Source organism: Phyllobates terribilis, unplaced genomic scaffold (assembly GCF_046119375.1).
Source record: "Phyllobates terribilis strain yellow unplaced genomic scaffold, ASM4611937v1 Scaffold_154__1_contigs__length_4444370, whole genome shotgun sequence".
Classification (NCBI taxonomy): domain Eukaryota; kingdom Metazoa; phylum Chordata; class Amphibia; order Anura; family Dendrobatidae; genus Phyllobates; species Phyllobates terribilis.
In genome coordinates, this window is record NW_027362914.1 from 111,638 (window position 1) to 131,227 (window position 19,590).

Consider the following 19,590-nt stretch of genomic DNA (forward strand, 5'->3'; position numbering starts at 1 on the left):
TCTATAAACTGTTCGGTCAACAGCCTGTCCTCGTTTCCCACTCCATCAGGGTCGGTCTGCTTAATGGCCCTCAGGGCCTCTTGTAGGTTTAGTGCATAGTCCCTTATACTCTCATGCGCTCGCTGCTTGCACCCGTAGAATCTAAGCTTAATCTCGGCTGAGGTGCGGGTATCAAAGGTGTCCTTCAGCCGGGTTAGTATCCCTGCGACAGTATTCCTCCCAGGTGGCCAGGATTTTACTTCCCTTTTGGCTGCCCCGGTTAGTTGGGCCACCAGGATGCTCACTTTTTGCTCTTCTGTGAGGGGGTACACCTGGAAGAGGCTATCCAGCTTTTCTCTAAAGTCATGCAGGGTATGTGACTCCCCTGAGTACTGGGGTAGCCAAGCTGCTCCCGGGATATAGGGCATGGTGAAGGGCATAACTGCAGCAGCGGTAGCGCTGGCAGGGGTTGAGGCAGTGAAGCTCTCCTCCGTATCCGACATCTTCCTCCCCCCTAGTGGACCGTGGCCTACCTTGCGATGATCCTCTTCCGTAGGCCGCGGCTCCGCAGTGGATCGTCAGGGTTGAGGACCTTCCGTCGCGCTCTTGTGACGTCGGCGTCTGCTGGGCTCCTTCCAGGACCTTACGCAACGTCCGGACGTGAGGCGGGGCTTCAGTTCTCGCGCGCTTTCGGAGTCCACGCCCCCTCTTCTTCCCGCGCGGCGTCCTCAAGATGGCGTCCAATGGCGGGAAAACTCCACGGATGGCGGGAAGAAGGCAGAAGATGGCGCCGGATGGCGGGAAACTTCACCGATGGCGGGAAGAAGGCTGAAGATGGCGCCGGAAGGTAAGTTTGAAAAGTCTCTTTTTCAGGCACGCAGTACCCGGTGGTTGCGGGCACGAGATCCTGCCGACTACGCCAAAGTTGACGCGCCCCTGGGCCTGTGTCGCGCAGCGTTGCGCACGCGGGAGCTTACCCGGAGCCGGATCTGTTGAGGGTTGTAGTCTCGTGGCGGTGATCCGGTCCGTGCCCAGGGAGTCAGACTAAGCGGCGATGTTTTAGCAGTAGATGTTAGATGACTACGCCACCCGTTGAGTGCAGCCAGGGAGCTGCTGCTGCAGGGCAGACCGCTGAGGCCGGTGGTAGGATTGTGCAGCGTGATAGTATAACCCCCAACGGGAGGGGTATGGCCTCAGGGCAGCCGACGTGGATGATGGGGGTAGCAGGAACCACTCGGAGACGGTACTGTGTAGTTCAGGGTCTTTACTGGTGACAAAGATAGACCCTCCTGGAGTACTGGCTAGCGATTGGGGCCTGGTCAGTCCTTGAGCAGATGGAATCTCCCCTGGCCAGGCGGAGTTGTAGGCCTCCCAAACTAACTGTACTCTTCTGGCTACCTTGCTAGAGGCGGGTAAAAGTAGCCCACGTCCCTGAGTGTGCCGTGTGGTGCTCACCCGTATGGCCGGTGACTCGGGGCCTTCTAGTAGCTTCCGCTCCACGATGGCGGTGCTGGTCCCATGCGTGTGACCGTGCCTTCAGGTTTCTTGGCCAGAGGACCTGGAATCCCCTGCCTGACGGATTCTGCTGCTGGGCAGGAGTTAGTCCCCACAGCCTCGGACTCCGGGTCCGGTAAGAAATCTTCTCGGTCAGGGCGAGCTCTGCAGCTGCCAGCCCCTGACTCCTTGTACACTGCTCCCACAGAGCTCCTGTTGTTTCTTCCTATATTTGCTTCTTTTCTCTGCTTCTTCTCTACTCACTAACCCTGCCTCAGCCCCAGGTTTATATAGGGGAAGTTCTTCCCCTCCCAGGACTGGGCAGGAGGTGTGGCATGCATAGGATCCCTGACCAAGAGACCTCCCACCTGCTCTCAGACGTAATATCTCTATCACTGTGGCAACCAGACCCCTGGGGTGTCACATTTGCTCTTCGCAAACGCAAAATTATGGCTAGATCCGATTGAAGTTGTCCTTTCTTCTCTGCAGCTCTACTCAGACTCTCTATTAAAACAGGAACTAACTCCTGGTGCCCACTTACTCCTCCCCAAACTATGGGCTGGCCCTACAGTTAACCATGTCCACCCCTGTACAGAGGAAAACTGGAGCCTACATAAGGATAAAACACATAAAACCACAGGTCACACTAACTATACAGTCAGGAGTCTTCAGAGAGGGTGTTCAGACATCTTTTACACCAGGGGTCCTCAAACTTTTTAAACAGGGGGCCAGTTCACGGTCCCTCAGACCATTGGAGGGCCGGAATATAGTTTTTAAAAAAAACTATGAACAAATTACTATGCACACTGCACATATCTTATTTTGTAGTTAAAAAACAATACAGGAACAAATACAATATTTAAATGAAGAACAAGTAAAGTTAAATCAACCGGTATTTCAATAGGTAGGTAACTGTGCCCAATAGGCAGCATAGGTCCTCAATAGGCATGTAAATGTCCCCAATAGGCAGCATAGGTCCTCAATAGGCAGGTAAATATCCCCAATAAGCAGCATAGGTCCCCAATAGGCAGGTAAATGTCCCCAATAGGCAGCATAGGTCCCCAATAGGCAGGTAAATATCCCCAATAAGCAGCATAGGTCCCCAATAGGCAGGTAAATGTCCCCAATAGGCAGCATAGGTCCTCAATAGGCAGGTAAATATCCCCAATAGGCAGGTAAATATCCCCAATAGGCAGCATAGGTCCCCAATAGGCAGGTAAATGTACCCAATAGCCAGCATAGGTCCCCAATAGGCAGGTAAATGTCCCCAATAGGCAGGTAAATGTCCCCAATAGGCAGGTAAATGTTCCCAATAGGCAGCATAGGTCCCCAATAGGCAGGTAAATGTCCCAAATAGGCAGGTAAATGATTCCAATAGGCAGCATAGGTCCCCAATAGGCAGGTAAATGTCCCAAACAGGCAGGTAAATGTACCCAATAGGCAGCATAGGTCCCCAATAGGCAGGTAAATGTCCCCAATAGGCAGGTAAATGTTCCCAATAGCCAGCATAGGTCCCCAATAGGCAGGTAAATGTCCCAAACAGGCAGGTAAATGTACCCAATAGGCAGCATAGGTCCCCAATAGGCAGGTAAATGTCCCCAATAGGCAGGTAAATGTTCCCAATAGCCAGCATAGGTCCCCAATAGGCAGGTAAATGTCCCAAATAGGCAGGTAAATGTTTCCAATAGGCAACATAGGTCCCCAATAGGCAGGTAAATGTCCCAAATAGGCAGGTAAATGTCCCAAATAGGCAGCATAGGTCCCCAATAGGCAGGTAAATGTCCCCAATAGGCAGCATAGGTCCTCAATAGGCAGGCTGTTTCCCCCTTATAATGCCCTATGCAGGCTGTTCCCCCCTTATTATGCCCCATGCAGGATTTCCCTTTCTCCCACCATATAATGCCCCGTGCAAGATATCACCCCCCTGTCTTTATAATGCCCCATTCAGGATGTCACTCCCCCATATAATGCCCCATGCTGGATGTCACCCCCCATATAATGCCCCATGCAGCATGTCACCCCCCCATATAATGCCCCATTCAGGATGTCACCCCCCCATATAATGCCCCATTCAGGATGTCACCCCCCCATATAATGCCCCATGCAGCATGTCACCCCCCCATATAATGCCCCATGCAGCATGTCACCCCCCCCATATAATGCCCCGTTCAGGATGTCACCCCCCCCATATAATGCCCCGTTCAGGATGTCACCCCCCCCCATATAATGCCACAGGCAGGATGTCACCCCCCCATATAATGCCACAGGCAGGATGTCACCCCTAATATTATGTCCCATGCCTCCATACATTAAAAAAAAAAATCCAATACTCACCTCCCTCCTTGCCTGCTGCCGCTGCTCAGGTCCGGACTCCAGTGTCGCGGCAGTGACGTCCCGCACTGCGCTCCCTGTGACGGCTCAGGGGAGGGCGCGGTGTAAAGACGTCACCGCACCCTCTGACCTGAGACGTCACAGGGAGCGCAGACCAGGAAGACAGCGGATCTGCGGAGGCACGGGGAGAGGTAAGTATCGGGCTGCCGGGGCTCTGAGCAAGCGGGAGGAAGGGCGGGCGCTGACACCGCTCTCCTCTGCCCACAGCCCGGCGGGCCAGATAAAAGTCCTCCGCGGGCCGCATGTGGCCCGCGGGCCGTAGCTTGAGGACCCCTGTTCTACACCATTACAGAGGGACCTAGCATATTTGGAACTCCAGTTCAACAAATGGAGTTGGGGATTTGGTCATCATGAATGGTGTCTTCAATGCAGAGAAATATAGCAGATAATTATTAGTGTTGAGCGAGTATGTCCTCTTAACACTTTTGGCGAGTATGACAACTTTAATACATGTGAGGAATGTGTAATAAATAGACATTCCTTACATGTACTAAAGCTGTCAAACAGTCGCAAATCATGCACACGGGAGTGATTTAAACATAACACCGAGCAGCTGTAACTACTCGGTGCTCGGCCCAAGCATACTCGCCGAAAGGGTTAACAGAACATACTCGCTCAACACTAATAATTATCCATCATGCAATACCATCAGTTAAGCGTCTGACTGGCTCTAAATTTATTATTCAGCAGTGTTATGCGCTAACGCAGAAAGACCCAGGAAGACTGGCACCAAACCAGCAAATCCGCAGGGACAGACGCACTTGGCGCAAGCTGCCCAGCTAGGTGAGCTCTTTAGGACCGGGAACACTTTTCACTCAGCTCCCAGTGATGGAAGGGGGACTTTGGCAGAGCCTTCCCAGGCCCACTGTCGCCAGCCAGCTGGGGTCTGGTGACACGGCCGGTGCCTAGTCAAGAACCAGGTGGGTACCTCTATAAGAACACCTAGTAAAAATTAAAAGGGAAAGAGAGGACTCCTAAGACAAAACACTGGAAAGATAACAGCTAATAATGATAGCACCCCTCACCACCACAGCACATTGAAACTGTAATAAACAGCAAAGGACTGAGCAGGGAACAGGTTTAAATAGCCCGCCTAATGATCAGGTGTTGAATACCTCTCAATCATCCCAAGACAACCACTCCCTGCTAACTTGCACAGCAGCTTGGACCCAATCCCACCACTGCCTAGTGCCAGACACCGCAGTATCGTGTGTTGCCTGGCAATCAGGGGAACACAGCATCCCATGTTAACCGGGCATTATATCAGCGGGAGATACGGCATCCCGCGTCCTCACAAATCCTACTACTCCAGAGCGCGATGCTCCATAAGATTGAGGCGGTTTTCCTGCATGCGTAGTAGCTTCGCCTGCAGAGTCAGGACAATGGTGGCCCCTGCAAACCGGAGTAGCGTAGCACTGGACTTGATCCATTCTCAGGTGGGAGCACAGAACCACAATTCCTAACAAGTAGGACAATGACTCCAAACATAAAGCCAATGTGACTAAGTACTATCTACAGTATAAAAAAGAACAACGAACCTGGAAGTGATGATATGGCCCCCACAGAACACTGATCTCAAAATCATCAAGTCAGTCTTGGATTACATAGAGAGACAGAAGTATTTTTGTCCAAGCCTACATCCACAGAAGATCTGTGGTTATTTTTTAGTGAGCCAAGATATTGGGAACAGTCTCCTTGTTGAGGTCCTTCACAAAACTGTATGCAAGTGTACCTGATGCTTTGATGTTGTTTTGCAGCAGTTTTCCATACCTGTTTAAAAATATTGCACAGTACTGTATGTACCCATTTGACTGACTGGTTATAGCTGCATGCAGTGGCGTAACTAGAGTCGTATGGGCCCAAGTGCAAGATCTGGACCGGGTCCCCCTTCTATCTTGAATAAATTATTATATTATATTATATTATATTATATATATATATATATATATATATATGCGCGTCCTCCATCCTGGTATATACTGTATATCACTCATCCTGGTATATATGTCCCTCATCCTGGCCCCATCCTGGTATTTATATCGCCCATTCTGGTATATGTCCCTTATCCCGGGCCCATTCTGGTATATACAGTATATCCCTCATCCTGGTACATTTTCCCCATTCTGCTACTGTTCTTTAATGTATAGAAGAAAATAAACTATGCTCATCAGGGGCGTACATAAAAGTCACGGGGCTCCAAAGAAGAAGTATAATGGACATCTCATAGTCCTTTATATTGTATAATACATCCCATAGTCCTCCATATAATACACTGCACAGCCCATAGTCATCCATATTAGCATAATACACAGCCCATATCCTTCATATAATATAATACACAGCCATTAGTCCTCCATAAAGTATAATGTACAGCCCATAGTCATCCATGTAGTATAGTGCACCCCATAGTCATCCATAAATTATATAGAATCATAGAATCATAGAATGGTAGAGTTGGAGGGGACCTCCTGGGTCATCTGGTCCAACCCCCTGCTCAAAGCAGGATTCACTAAATCATCTCAGACAGATTTCTGTCCAGCCTCTGTTTGAAGACGTCCATTGAAGGGGAACTCAACACCTCTCCTGGCAGCCTGTTCCACTCATTAATCACCCTAACTGTCAAAAAGTTTTTTCTAATATCTAATCTGTGTCTCCTCCCATTTAGTTTCATCCCATTGCTTTTAGTCTTTCCTTGTGCAAATGAGAATAAAGATGATCCTTCTACAATGTGACAGCCCTTGACATATTTGTAGACAGCTATTAAGTCTCCTCTCAGTCTTCTTTTTTGCAAGCTAAACATTCCCAAATCCTGCAACCGTTCCTCATAGGACATGGTTTGCAGACCAGTCACCATTCTGGTCGCTCTTCTCTGAACTTGCTCCAGTTTGTCTATGTCTTTTTTAAAATGTGGTGCCCAAAACTGTACACAGTATTCCAGATGAGGTCTGACCAAAGAGGAGTAAAGACCGATAATGACTTCACGTGATCTAGACTGTATGCTTCTGTTAATACATCCCAGAATTGTATTTGCCTTTTTTGCTGCTGCATCACACTGTTGACTCATGTTCAGTCTATGATCTATTAGTATACCTAAGTCTTTTTCACATGTACTGTTGCTTAGCTCTATTCCTCCCATTCTGTATATGCTTTTTTCATTTTTATTGCCCAGATGTAGTACTTTGTATTTTTCCCTGTTAAAAACCATTCTGTTGGTTGCTGCCCACTGCTCCAGTTTATTTAGGTCTTTTTGAATCTTCCCTCTCTCTTCTCTAGTATTAGCTATCCCTCCTAGCTTTGTGTCATCAGCAAATTTAATCAGTTTACCCTCAATTCCTTCATCTAAATCATTGATAAAGATGTTGAACAATACAGGTCCCAGGACGGAGCCCTGTGGTACCCCACTTGAGACATTCATCCAGCTGGATGTGAAGCCATTTACAACCACCCTTTGAGTCCGATCACTAAGCCAGTTATGAATCCACCTAACAGTTGCCTGGTCCATTGCATACTTGGTCATTTTTTCAATAAGGATGGTGTTTTTTTTCAATAAGGATATTGCACAATCCATAGTCATTCATAACGTATAATGCACAGCCCATAGTCATCCATGTACTATAATGCACCCCCATAGTCATCCATAAAATATAATGCACCCCATAGTCATCCATAAAACATAATGCACCCTATAGTCATCCATAAATTATAATGCACAGCCCATAATCATCCATGTACTATAATGCAGCCCCATAGTCATCCATAAAGTATAATGCATCTCCATAGTCATCCATGTAGTAGTGTGGCGCCCCTGAGGGTTTGGTCGCCACAGAGGTACTGCTCCTCACCCAGAGGTGTGGTGTCTCCCTTCTCTCAGGTAAGGAGGGAGTGCTGCATGGAACCCCAACACCTACATCCAACACTACACTACCCCAGGCCAGCAGGAGGGGCAAGACGCAATGTAGTTTTCTGCTGAGCCCTGACCCTGGCTGGGGTGGGGGGAACCCAAAGTTAGGGGGAACCAGTAGTGGGTGTGGGTGAAGGAAGTAGTTTATGGGAGCACTCATACAGTAGATATATAAAAAGGTAGACATCTTAACAAGAGCAGGAAGTTGAGGAGTGTGGTTCAGAGGAACAGTCTGGGAGCAGAGTCTCTGTAGGAGCTCCGCTCCACTTCAAGGGCCCAGGACTGAGGCCCAGGAGGGGAGCAGGGAGTAAGCTCTGTTCTGTAGAAGGGATCCTAGGGGAGTACGGCGAGTGCAGGCGCCACCCGTACACCCCGAACCTGCCAAGTGTCAGGAGGATCTAGGCTGCAAGAAGGGGACCGGCCCCTGGCCCAGTCATGCAGCTTCAGGCCTCGGCTGGAAAAACCTGAGGCTTCTGACTTCTATAGCCAGGAGCCAAACCCCCACTTCAATCCGAGTAAGGTCAAGCAGGTCTGTGCAACTCCGACGGACAGGGCGGACCTCGCAGCCACCCGAACAGGATTCACAGTGGGAAGCGCAGGGCAGGAGGGAGTAAGACCCAGCGTGAAGTCAGTCTAGAGAGGTACATAAGAAAGTGGGGTTCTGCCAGGTACACCCAAACTGCCTGAGGAAAGATGGAACCCCTGCCCGGTGAACGCGGCGCGACGCGGGAGGCTTGCACCAGTACAGTGCACCTGTGGACTGTCTAAGAACTGTGAGTAAATCTTGGATGACTGCACTGAGCTGCCTCCGCTCCTTTCTTTCGTCGGTGCCATTTGCCTCCCTGCACTACAACGCCCAGCGCACCTCCATTTATTCTACACTGCCCTGAGGCCTGCTCCACCTGTGGGGAGCCATTCCATCTGAAGCTGCCCTATCATTGTTAAATGGTTAATTATGGAAATTCATTTGGAATGTTAAATAATTAATAATCGATAATCATTTTTCTTAAATCTGAGTTCTATGCCTCAGCCATCGTGTCTAGTTGACATGCGCTATTTGTGTGTGTATTTTTAGTTCACTACCATATGTAGAACAGGTGTGCCATACGACTGGCTATAAAAGCCCATGGTACAGAAAGGGGGGCTCTCTTGCTCTGCCCACCCCACAAGAAGAATCTTCATGCTGAGAAGCAGATGACATGTAGGCCTGGACACGTGCTGGACAAAGACATGATTTACCAGCCAGGATCCAAGGAAAGATGGGTGAATCTCAACCATTAAGCTAATTATGGACAAATGGACAATTACTTTATAACTAATTATTGTATGTACCTGCTGCAATCTGATTCTTTTTAATGGACAATCCAAGAATAAATCGATACATTTTTTTATAAGAATATCGTGATATTGATACTTTGAGAAGTCCTCAGTAGAAAAAATAATACAGAGAAGAGTATTATTTTACAATGGTGAGCCAGCCAGTCCTGTTTTTCGTTTTTTTTTTAATTAAGTGAATTTCTTCCGTGAACAAGGGGGGAAGTCCTGACGAGCTGAACAGCTGTTGTTCACGTGTCAGTAAATTCACTAATTTGTCACGAGAAGCAGAAAGGATCTATAGACTGAGGTACTAACAAGGAACAGAATCACACAGGAAAAGAATCAGACGAACTGAAGACAGGATGTGCTGATAAAGAGAAGCTAAGGAATCTTAAGGTAAGCAAAATATGGATATAATTTCTTCTTTTGCTAAACAAAGTAATATTAATTTCAAAGTTAATGTAGGAGATGATATAGAAGTTTTGTGGCTCAGTTTATACAAAGAATGTGAATTGCAGAATTTACAGTTCACTTCTAAATTGGTAAATAGAGACAAACAGAAATTGAGAAATATTCTACATTTGGTAGATTTTTTTCATAGTCTTGTGTTAGAGATTTCTAAGCAGAAAAATAGTGTAGAAATGTCAGATGGTGATACTGATTCTGACTGTAATGTGGAAAATAAACAAGAAATAAGACACGTGTCTGTAACTGAAGGTGACCTTGGGTCTGACCAAGAGATGGACATACAGAAACCTGACATGGGAGGAGACATGACTGACATACGAGAAACCGACATACTAGGTGATGTGGGAGGAGACGTGAGTGACGTAGGAGGAGCGGACGTACAAGAGCCACTAAAAATATCAGAGAATTCAGGAATTACCCAGGCTCAACTGCAAATTAAAATGAGGAAAAATTTGCTGAAATTATACAAAATCATGCCAAAATATGATGTCAAAATCCATGCCTGTAGAAATTCAGAGACATTTGAGAGCTTCTCTGATAAGTTTGATTTATCCAATGAGGAGAGGAATCAATTATTTAAAATATGGATTCCTGTGACATTGTCCAGACGTTTACATTTAATGCCCTGTGAAAATGACTCTCCTAATGGATGGGAAAATGATTCGGACAGATTAAGATATTTGATTTATTGTGTCACAAAGGATTTTCCCAACATAGAAGATCTGCAGAAACTAAGGATTGGTAGGAAGGAATGTACATATACATTCATGTCCATATTTGAACGGTTGTACAAAGCTCTCATCAAAAATGGAAAAGTACAACATATGATAAAAAGTTTTGTACAAAAATTCAAATTCCTAGATCCAGTATCTAGAGTTATAGCGTCACAAAAAGAATCCCTATTCAAATGTGTGCAGTTGCTGAATTCTGTTAGGAAACATGAGAATCGTGAAAAGGAAAAAAATCAAGTTAATTTTATAAAACCAGGAAAGGTAAAATCTTATCAAAAGCCAATATCAAACTCTCCTAGACTGAGTCATCCCCATAGTGAACTCTATCAAATACGCAGGAGATTTCATATCTGTTATAAGCCATATCAGCCAGTGCAAAGGTCCATCTCTTCACAGAATGAGTTAATTCTCAGTCAGAACTGTGATTCTCTAAAAAGGAAAATGGCCGAAACTGATGGACAGAGTCAGGTGAGACGACCGGCTCACAGTGACGTCATGGAATGTGGACAGAAGGACAGGCAGTTCTCTGAGGTTTTGAAGGATAGAAAAATGTCTTTCCTAAATAGGGCGTTCCTGGAGATATTTGAGAGAGACAGAAGATTTGGTTTAGGGAGTGGCTAAGGAAAAACTGTAATTATAATGTAGCATAGAAGTGTTACAATGTCTCAATATTTATTTATAATCTTATACAGTAAAATTGTAGTTACATAGTTTCTACCGTGTTTCCCCGAAAGTAAGGCCCCCCCGAAAGTAAGGCAGGGTGGGGGGTTTCGGGGGGTCCGCCAATGTAGGGCACCCCCCGATTGTAAGGCAGGGTAGCGGCGGGGGGGGCGGGGAATGTAAGGCTGATTGGCCGATCAGCCTGTTCGTCACAGGCTCCGTACCGTAGTCCCTGCTGGCCACCAGCCCGAGCTGTGATTGGCCAGTCAGCCGGCTCGCAGCTGATTGGCCGAATCAGCTGCGACGTCACCGCCTACAGGCTCGCTCCGATTGGTCCAGCTTCCCCGGCATCCGAATCGTCAGCCCGGCACCGCAGAGGAGATCGAAACAGAAGGAAAGTAACGGTAAGTTCCGAAACTCTCTCTGTGTGTGTGTGTGTGTGTGTCTGTGTGTGTGTGTGTGTGTGTACGGTATGTGTACGGTATGTGTATGGGTGCCGTATGGGGCTGTATGTGTCAGTGTGTGTACGGTACCGGTACGATATGTGTGTGGGTGCCGTGTGGGGCTGTACCGGTACCGTATGTGTCAGTATGTGTGGTGGCAGAGTGGGGGGCAGAACCACTGTATGGGGATGCTGCAGGGGGGAGGATGGGGAGGGTTGCCGGACTGTTAATAAATGTTAATTTTATTGTTAAAAAAAATTGTCGTCATTTTTTTTCCCAATGTAAGGCCTCCCCCGAAAGTAAGGCAGGGTGGGACTTTTGGGGGTAAAATTAATGTAAGACAGGGCCTTACTTTCGGGGAAACACGGTAGTAGTTCATGTATGTATATATATATACACTTGTCTAAGTAGAGATTGTGTATAATTGTATTTATATATATGTTTATAAAATATATATATATATTAATTAATAAATTAGAACTTCATATATAAATTTAAGTAACAATATTTTGAATTACATTAGAACCAACCAATATATGTATAAGATATTTAAATAATTCTGTTTCTGTATGAATTTGATATTTAATTTTATTTTCTTATATTTCCTTAGAGTTTTCATTCCAAAGCAGGATTTGATCAAACAACTCTAAAATGGATTTATTTCTTTATTCACACAGGAAGCTGAAAATTGCATGATTTATGTGTAACATTAATTAATTAATATTTTCTGTGCATGAAGTGTTCGTGCAAATTAAAGTAGCTTTACAGCATGACGTGTGACAGCTGCGGCCTTTGAACTTTGAGCTAATAGTATAGATCCTATTCATTCTATTTTCAGCTGATGTAACTTAAGACCGGGCAGCCAGTGAAAAAAGAATCTATAAGGCTGAGTTCACACGATGCGTATTTCATGTGTTTCCGCAGCGTTTTTGCAGTTGCGTAAACGCCGCGGAAACGCATGAAAAACGCATGGTAGAAGGGAAGCAATGTTCCCCAATTGAAATCCGCATGTACTGTGCCCATGATGCGGATTTTTCCGCAGCGTAAACGCTGCGCTCAAAAATCCGCAGCATGTCATTTAATTTTGCGGAAACGCGGCGTTTTCGCCGCCATTGACTTGCATTAGAACGCGCCAATTCCGCAAGACTGCATCTGTACTTGCGTAATTGGTGCGTTCTAATATGCGGATGGTACCCGGGTGTGGAGGAGAGGAGAGTCTCATCCACACCCAGGTACCATTAAAAAAGCTGTAAAAACAAGAATAAAATAAAAAATATATATATACTTACCATCTGTCGGCCCGCGCAGCGCTCCTGCTTGCTTCCCGGCACTTGCAGTGAGTTGTAGGACCTGCGGTGACGTCAGAGTCATGTGACGGGTCACGTGACGCTGACGTCGGCAGGTCTTTCAATTCAAAGTTGCCGGCAGCCGGGAGAACGGAGTGAGCAGGACAGCGCGGGCCATCGGAGGTAAGTATATACACTCTCTAGGGTCACACTGTATAAATCCATGCTGTTTGCATGGATTTATATAGTGTGACCTAGTTGTCAAGCACTTTCCAAGAGATGCTAAAATCACCAGTAAAGCGCTTGTCAATCTGCATGCGGAAACGCATGTGAATCTGCATGTGGATCCGCATGTATTCTGCAGGAAAAACGCATTTCTGCATGCGTTTTTTCTGCCAGGGAGATGCAGAAATGATGCAGAAATTTTCTGCTTCATTTCTGCATCGTGTGCACATAGCCAAACAAGAGTTTTTTTTTTCAAGTATCTGAAATTTCAGCAACTTACTCTCATATTATATAATATGTACTTGGGGAATATTCAAAGAATATTAAGATATTTAATTGATATGACAATGCGCATTAATAAATTGGGATACAACAATTTTGGGTTAAATATATATATATCTAAAACTTCATATGTGGAATGTTTGAGTTGAACAGATCTGTGAATGTCAGAGTGAAGGTGACAGATGAGTAAATCAGCAGCTGCTAAGTGTGATTGATGTGACAGAGGCCTCGTACGTTTGTATGTTTGGAAAAAAAAAATGTTTCTTTATGTGAAGGTACAAAAATATATTTAATTCTGAAAAAAAATTATAATACATAATTAGGTATTATCTACATATATATATACTTCTATATTTCTTTAATAATTATTATTTCTTGATTTAACTAATAGTGGATAAGGGCAACCACACATCAAAATGGTTTACAAAGCAAATTTATATTTAGAATAATTTTCCACATGATAATATTCTTGAATAACTATGATATTATTTTTAATGGTTACCTAAATAGGTACACACCTCTCTGTAGACAAATCTATGCTACTCATCGATATGAAATTTATGCAAAATGTTCATAGAAGAATAATTATTTTTAATTTGGTTCTGATATATACATAAATTTTATAAAATAATATTTTTTGGTATTAAAGGGGAAAATGTGTTTTTGATCCTGATTACATAATCACTTTTGATCAATACTTATTTTTTCACACATTTTAATAAAGAAGAAACAATAATAGAATCATAGAATCATAGAATGGTAGAGTTGGAAGGGACCTCCTGGGTCATCTGGTCCAACCCCCTGCTCAAAGCAGGATTCACTAAATCATCTCAGACAGATGTCTGTCCAGCCTCTGTTTGAAGACGTCCATTGAAGGGGAACTCACCACCTCTCGTGGCAGCCTGTTCCACTCATTAATCACCCTAACTGTCAAAAAGTTATAAGGTACAATGGTATAATTAAGAAGGGTATTACATGCAAAGTTGCATAGTTTAATAATTTTTTGGTGATACAAGGTTATGACAAATATGAAATCATCCAGATAATGGAAATATAAAGGTATTTTTTATGGAGAATATAATTACTCTTCATTTGTCATTAACATATGAAGGCCTTATTTTTATTTTCATTTTTACATTTTTATTCTTACTTATTTTCTTATTTTTCCATTTTTCAGTTTTAATTTTCAATTTTTGATTTTAATTCAGTTCAATATTTCAACTGAGAAAACACATTAATATTTAATGGGGTAATGTCTAGTACAAAGAATATTGCTTCATTAAATATAATGATGATATGAATTAATATAAGAAAAATGTTTACATTTTCTGAGTAAACACAACAATTCATTCATTCATTCTTACATTCATATATTTATTCATTTTAGTTCAGCAGTATACATTCTTTGGTATTATTGGTTTAATAAAGATATAAACACTTGTTGTTTCAAAACACACTGACACCTATGGGTTGGAAAAGGCAATTACACCTATGACATAAAAATGTTCTATCACATGAAGAACTTGATTAATAATGAATTATTATCTATTATTGTTTATTATTCCAAACATAATTTATTTTAATATTTTGATAATAATTAGATGGATATTATTGATTGCTATGGTACGCTGTGATATTATAGGTTAGGAAAGTTGCCAGATTTGGTATCAGATTAGGGAATGAAGACTTCAATCAAGACATCGCAATTATGAATTCTATCTTAATAAAGACTTTTCATATTTATAAATCAAAGAGACTCTCAGAGGTTACAAGAAGACGCAACCGATATCCGGAGGTCTCAGAAGGTAACAGGTGTGAATGCTGAGTGATAATAGACTGTGTCAGATACAATTCACACCACTGATCACCGGGACGGCAGAGGACGATGATCCTATATGAACTGTGTTGTGTTCAAGTTTCATCACGTTCCAGTGGTTTCTTATCACCTGCAACGCTTCAATGAAAGCTGGTGAACAGGTAATACCTGGCATATGTGTCCTGTATATAAAGGACTGAGTACTGGTTATGGGGCTATATAAAGCAGGGAAGTGTCAAGTTAACCCTTGCTTTACTGACCAAAGACGTCACATCTGTTCCAAAAGTGACATGAGACCAGTGCGGATGACACGGAAGATTCCAGAACTATCCAACGTAAGTCCAGGTGACATCGCACAGATATTAAAGCTACATTTCATCCATAGACTTTGTTTTCTTATCAGTTGACACACATGATCTTTCTAATAAAGAGTACAGTTTATAGACTGCACAATGATGAATACAATTATGGACTGTACAATATCTACACGCTGTCATTTATTTCAAAGGAGTTTTCATCTAAAGACTGTTATAAAAGAACCAAGAAGAAGACGAGACGACGACCCGATGACATCAGATGATGACGATTGGACCCGCGATTACTTCAATTTAGATATAGGGAAGTATAATTATACATATTAAATGAATATTAGTCACGGCTTACCATAACATGAATTCACATCATTATATAACAATAATCAGATATTGATATTATTATTATTATTATTATGGAAATTTAATGATATTGCCAAGGAAGAAGGAAAGAAAAAATGATTGTTATCCTAATGATAAACCTGTCTTCTTTTGAGGATTTTTCAGTCCTTTTTATCCTCAAAAAGGGGGGAATGTTAAATAATTAATAATTGATAATCATTTTTCTTAAATCTGAGTTCTATGCATCAGCCATCGTGTCTAGTTGACATGCGCTATTTGTGTGTGTATTTTTGGTTCACTACCATATGTAGAACAGGTGTCCATACGACTGGCTATAAAAGCCCATGGTACAGAAAGGGGGGGGCTCTCTTGCTCTTCCCACCCCACAAGACACAGAATCTTCATGCTGAGAAGTATCTGACATGTAGGCCTGGACACGTGCTGGATAAAGACATGATTTACCAGCCAGGATCCAAGGAAAGATGGGTGAATCTCAACAATTAAGCTAATTATGGACAAATGGACAATTACTTTATAACTAATTATTGTATGTACCTGCTGCAATCTGATTCTTTTTAATGGACAATCCAAGAATAAATAGATACATTTTTTTATAAGAATATCGTGATATTGATACTTTGAGAAGTCCTCAGTAGAAAAAATAATACAGAAAGAGTATTATTTTACAGCCGCGCATGACGTCACTGCCATGCGCGGCTGACATGGAAAGATCAGCTCCCGGAAGTCACTCCCATGCCGGGTCTGTGTGTGCAGGGAGCAGTGACTTCACTCTCCTTCATAGCCGGCACACAGCTTAGCCGTGCTGCGGCTCCTGCTGCTGCCGGGCTATAGCGTGTGCCCGCTTATTAAAGGACATGAATATTCACCCCCTCCCCACGCCCATGGGCGTGGAGAGAGGTTGAATATTCAAGCCCTTTAATAGCGGGCACAGGCGATTCCGGCAGCAGCAGGAGCCGCAGTGCGGCTACACTGTGTGCTGCTATTAAGGAGCATGAATATTCAGTGCTCCCCATGCCCCATGGGCGTGGGGAGCAGTGAATATTAATTTGCTGTAGCAGCGGGGACAGTGTAGGCTGCAGCGGGCGGCCGCTGCCTCCTGTGCCCCGCTCCTCCACCGCTACCCCCACACCCCACATATATATATATATATATATATACACACCCCCCCCCAACATTCGGACTATAAGATGCACCCCCCATTTTCCACCAAAATTTTGGAGGAAAAAAGTGCGTCTTATAGTCTGAAAAATACGGTAGATTATTAAATTAAATAGAGATTTAGGATTAAATCAGTGTAGGGTGCGGACAACCCCTTTAAATTGTTAATTGAAATAAAAACAGTTCCCCGTTGTATTAATAAGGCAGTGATTCCAACTGTATTACCACTGGGAGACCCCCAACTCACACTCCTATTTCCCGAGTGCCTTCCACGCCAAGCTTGGTTATGGAGGCTTTGGATTACCATCCATACTGTTCAGCACAGATCATGCTTCTTATGTCTTCATCGATCCCCCAGAACGCAACCCTGCATTACCGCGTCCTTCAGGCTTTGTCCAATTATTTTCTCCAAATTTGTTTGCCGATCAGTGGCAAGAGGCTGTTGAGCTACTCAGTCTCCTTGTTTCTTTGGAAAATTGGCACACTCTTGCATATAACAGTAGAGAATGGCCAAATCTTACGGAGACACTGGTAGATCGCAACGAAACATGGAGAGAGCAGATGTTCAGCAGTGAACTTGGAGTCTCCCTCCTCTATGAAGCTTTGCCGTACACATCTGACTTACTCCTGAGGACTTCTCGTAATTCACATGTGCAAAAATAGTTCAATCCACAACTAAAACGCTGGAACCAACTCGTGGAAAACTGGATAAAGATAGATAAAAGGCACATTACCTGTGGGTAGCCCAAGTGTGAAGTAATTGTCAGGTCCAGGATTGAACTGGGCGATGCGATTACTTAGGTATTTTGCTGCCCATTCGCTGGCCAGGGCATAGTCATCAAGAATCACCAGCCGCATGATTGTGCCCACAAGCTCTCGCCTGGCAGCATGTGGCTAACAAACTGAAAAGAGAAGCGATACACAAGATAAGAGGTGACACAATAATATACAAAAGAGGTAACACAATAATACACAGTCGTCAAGTTTGGAGACTGAAACACATTCTGGCTTTCATAAAGTTTGCTGCTTCAGTTTTTATAGTGTCAATTTGCATTAACTGTAGATTGTTATGAAGAATGATCAGATGAATTGTTAAAAAAAAAAAAAATGCATATTAATTTTTTCCCAAAGAAATTACTTAACCACAAAACCCTATCACTACACTATGTGTGCTGGAGCCTGCTTCTCCGGGTCCTACATCACCAAAGCTTGGCACTTCGGGGACACATACCTCCCGTCCACGACCTGTCCGGCAGCAACCTTACATACCCCCCCTCTGCCCAAAGCAGGGGGGGCTTGGCACCTTCTGCCACCATACAATAGATACACAAAAGGTATAACGCAGTGTTTCCCAAACCCCATCCTCACAGACCCCACAGGTCGTATTTTCAGGATTTCCTTAGTATTACAAAGGTGACTGAAGTATCATCAAGGCATCAGGAATTCTCTCACCTGTGTAATACTAAGGAGATTCTGAAAACATGACCTATGGGGGTCCGTAAGGATGAGGTTTGGGAAACACTGCTATAACAGAACAAAACTAAAAATAACCAGTCCATACAGCACGGCATCAGCCGTTTAAATGTAGTGCTTTTCTCGGCCTCCAGCAGACTGAGCAGCACATGCAAGGTTTGCTCACCTTGCACAACACACAGCACCACTGAGACAGGCGCAGCTGTCTTAAATCAGCCTTCCAAGACCTGGACTGGAGGTAAGTGAGCAGCTATTTCCCCCCAACTCTTTCAGCTGCTCTTAAAACCCGGCCCTTTAATCCGGGCCCATTAACTCCCTCCCAGCACTATGTGTTCTGGAGCCTGCTTCTCCATGTCCTACATCACCGAAGTTTGGTACTTCGGGGACACATACCTCCCGTCCACGACCTGTCTGGCAGCCACCTTACAGTGTGCTGCACTGAGTTAGACCAGAAATGAACCAGAAGATACCTGAAGGTAACTGCACAGCCAGAGTAAAAAATGTTTCTCTTTGTTTTCACTCTCACCCCTATAGTCCTACACGTTCTACTAACCCTTCTAATCCCTACACCTAGTAATGAACTGGTCATCTCTCCCTCCATCTCACCTCCTCCTCAGATCTGTTCCTCAACATACAATCCTCTGTCTCTAAACACAGACAGCCACCTCACGCTCGCTCCTTCTGCTCCTCACTGCTGGCGATATCTCTCCAAATCATGGCCCTCCTCACCACATCCCCACAGTCACTTCTACCTCTCATCCACAATCTATCAAATTTCCGCAACATTTCTAACCCTATACCCATTGCCCATCCCCAGCTTCCCCAATCCCACTAACAGGAGCTCTATGGAATGCTCTCTCCGTCTGCAACAAACTTTTCATTACTAACAAACTTTCCTTCCTTGGCATCAATGGTACCTGACTCACCCCCTCTGACATGGCCTCTCCAGCTGCACTTTCATACGTTGGATTCCACCTTTCCCACACCCCTCGCCCCATCGGCAAGCATGGCAAAGGAGTTTGTTTTCTCCTGTCAGATAACTGTACTCTGCTGCCCGACTAATCCACCTGTCCCCCCCACTATTCCCTGGCCTCTCCCCTCTGTCAATCCCTTCACTGGCTCCCCATTATCCAGAGACTCCAGATGAAAACCCTAACCATGACATACCAAGCCATCCACAACCTGTCTCCTCCATATAACTGTGACTTAGTGTCCTGGTACTTACCTGCACGCAACCTCCAATCCTCACAAGATCTCCTTCTCTACTCCCCTCTTATCTCCTCTTCCCACAA

The 19,590-nt window shown here is 44.3% G+C and overlaps 1 protein-coding gene across 3 annotated transcripts in view; it reads right to left on the reverse strand.

Moving 5' to 3' along the window:
• LOC141206965 (uncharacterized) overlaps positions 1 to 19,590 on the reverse strand; it is a 50,626-nt gene that overhangs the window by 25,508 nt on the left and 5,528 nt on the right. For all 3 annotated transcript variants that reach the window (XR_012277438.1, XM_073664328.1, XM_073664329.1), the window contains exon 2: positions 17,560 to 17,727. The gene's annotated coding sequence lies outside the window, so the exon portion shown is untranslated. The remainder of the gene's footprint in view (positions 1 to 17,559; positions 17,728 to 19,590) is intronic.